Source organism: Coenobita brevimanus, chromosome 17 (genome assembly GCF_032717465.1).
Source record: "Coenobita brevimanus isolate Jiangsu-jjx chromosome 17, ASM3271746v2, whole genome shotgun sequence".
Taxonomy (NCBI): Eukaryota; Metazoa; Arthropoda; class Malacostraca; order Decapoda; family Coenobitidae; genus Coenobita; species Coenobita brevimanus.
This window is the reverse complement of record NC_136970.1, coordinates 27,222,386-27,225,755: the sequence shown is the minus strand read 5'-3', so window position 1 is coordinate 27,225,755 and position 3,370 is coordinate 27,222,386.

Sequence of the window (3,370 nt, the reverse complement as noted above, 5' to 3'; positions counted from 1 at the left end):
TAGGCACTCTGTCATTTATTATTCATAAAACCCCTCACACTTTATATTTCTATTACTATATCACACTTATATATATCTGGAGTCTTTCTCCATAAGTTTCCTTCAGTCGTATTAGTTTATTGTCACTGAAGTCATTCAATTTTTCGTTCAGTAAAATACGTAGAGAGCCACGGATTCACTTTCACTGTTATAACATAAATTATTTGTACTCATATTCTTATATTACTAATTACTTACATTACTATTTACATTTTCTATTCTATTTTCAATATTTACCCTGCTATTTTACTTACACTATGTTATGCACTGTCACTTTCAGTAAGATAAAACTATAATACACTGTTCAATCATATGAACTGAACATCCATTGCTTTCACCTGCTATTTACACATTATTTACACATTATTTCCAAATCATTCTGCTTCCACACTTGCACTGTTAGAACTGCTTCTGGCTGTGGTAATCGAAGAAGCAGGTAACATAGAGGGGAACCTGGCACTCAGCACACTGCCAAGAGGTGCGTTTATGCTCAGGTGTGCGGCGGGTGGTATGCGCACATACCTGACACCTGCGAATCGCAGCCTTCCTTTTCCCTGTGGCAGGCATAAGCTCAAGTCTGTGCCGATCCATGTACGCCCTCTGCTCAAGTCGATCGGGAAGTGTTACCGGATGGCGCCTTGGAGTTGCTGCTGTCACCCTACCATATCTTTCCAGCAGCTGCTGGACACAAGTCCTGGCAAACAACCTCAGGGAGAAGGACTTGGGTGGCTTGACCTTCATCTTGTACAGGATGAAGGCGTTCAGCATCGTCATATCTATCAGATGCAGAAAAACTTTCCTGTACCACCTAGTATTCTTCCTGAGGCAGTCGATCTCACCAATCATCATGTCGGACTTGTCCACCAGCCGCATGTTGATATTATAGTCCAACACAGCATCAGGTTTCATCACAGGTTCGCCTGTCCTACGGTCGACCTTCCCACTGTCTCTCATCTCCCCCTTATGTACGGTGGTGAGCATGTGCACGACCCTCTTGTCATGCCACCGTATTGCCAGCATCTTCTCACACTTGCGTAGGTGCACGTCTCCTCGCTGCGAGGTTCCCGCCTCTGTGAATTTGGGGAAGTGGGCACAATTACTTTTCACAGTGCCGCAGGAGCCAATGCCGTGCTCAGAAAGGTATTTGGCAAGTTTCGGTGCTGTATAGTAGTTGTCTGTATACAGCACATGATTCCCACCAAAATACTTTTCTAGGAGCACTTTCACTACACAGCCTGAGAAGCCAAGGGGGTGTGTTTTATCGAGATCGACAGTGCTGGCTGAATATATGACGAAGTCAAGGATGTACCCCGTCTTACAGTCGCACAGTACAAAGAACTTAATTCCAAAGTGATGGCGTTTGCTTGGAATGTACTGAACAAACTGAAGACGTCCTCTGAACAAAACCAAGGATTCATCAATGACAACCTTCTGAAAGGGGTGGAAGAATGACATAAACTTATCCTTCATTCTGCTCAGAATCTCCCGGATCTTCCAGAGTGGGTCGGTTTGGGAAGGTACATCGTTGTCGGCAAAATGCAAGTTTCCCATGATGTTCCGGAAGCGATCTCTGGCCATGTACTTATTGAAGGTGGGTGAGGGTAGTAAGGGGTCCATGGACCAGTATTCTTCCAACTCATGCTTCTTGGAGTGTGGCATGAGAAGCATGAGGGCAAAGAACACATACAGCTCCTGCACTCCCAGCACGGACCACTGTTGCATCTTGGCTGCACCTGTACCACTTGCAGCACGTTGTGATTCATACCTGTTGGTTTCATCACATATGTGCTGCATGACTTCGTCATCTAGGAAGGCCAAAAGGTAGTTGACACACTCAGTATTTTCGTCCATAGTGAAGGCAGGCTGAACTCCTGAGGAGCTCTCATCAAAAACTAGATTTTCGGGCACAAAATCTGACCCTTCCGTCCATGCGAAGGCGTCCAGGATTCCCTGTCGTGGCGGTGTAGGGCGGGTGGTGGTGGTGGTGGTGGAGGTTGGCTGTGAGGGAGGTTTATCTCGGTCAAGGTCACTCGCACTGACCCTAGGTTGCCGTACAGCACTAGCAGCCCTTACCCTACTAGCTACACTACTTTTCACTCTCCTTGATTTACCTCTACCTCTATAGCCTGCCTTCACTGTTGATACTGGTGGTGACTCCGACGACGAAGACTCCGGAGATAACTCAGCCGACGATGATGAAGAGATGAGTGAAGTGGGGCTTGGGGAACGGGGAGGTGAGTGCACTCGTGACTCATGGCGGGCTGGGTCACGTGGGGGCATTGTTCTGGGGCTAACACGCCGCCTTTTCACTCCCTTCCCAAATTCCTGTCCTTGCTGCACTAAAGGCTTCTTTCCCTTGGAGCTAGACACTGACTCACTTACTATAGCACTCGTTGTTGCTATTTCTGGCGCGATAACCTCACCTGGCTCATCACACAATTCACCCGAATCGTCATAGTCACTGTCCATCATAATCATGGACAATTCTGCCAGTTCACGTGCCACTGCAGAGTCACTAAGGCCTTTCCTGCTTGCCTCACTGCTTTTCTTAGGAGTAGAGGTCATGGGGCCCTTTGCAATGGGCGCAGAAGCGGCAGGAATGGCGGGGCGTGAGTGCGACATGGTTTCTCTACAGCAGAGGACAAGGAACTAAATGCCGCGGCTTATCTGAGAAGGGAAGGGTTGACAATGACACTTTAGGCTGACTGCTGCTAACTTACAGGCTAATTTTTTATAGGTAGAAAATCTCGGCAATACATAAAGAAATAGGTAGTTCCAGGTGAATGTAAATGTCAGTTAGGATTCTCCCTTCCTTTCTGATATATATTTTTATTACAGACATCGATTACAAGGCATAAATCAAAGGGGAAATTACCGCGGTAATGTAGCGAATGAATGCACGTGAGGTTTTGTCAGGTGATAATTAGCCAATTTCTGGTGTATAACACTATCACTTACCTGTTTTTTTTTTGGTATATATTATTTTGTATAAGTATAGGGCATAGGGCTTATTTCAATGGATGAAATCTGTGGAAAAATCCGGGGGAAATTTGAGTAGTGCAACGCGGCGTGGGAGGTGAGAGGACAGGGTAATGGAGGGCAGGTAGGGAGGGGAGTCACAAAGGGGGTAAAATCGCTAAATTGTCAACAATGGATGGGAGTACAGATGAGATTTGGAGTGCTGACTAGTGTTGGACATTGGCAGTACTGATAGATGATACAAGCCACCACTTGAGAGCCTGGGATAATTCAAAATAACACAGAATCACAAAAGTGACGCCCCGCGGTATGATCCATTGTGGCCGAGCGTCACGAAAGTGACGCCCCGCGG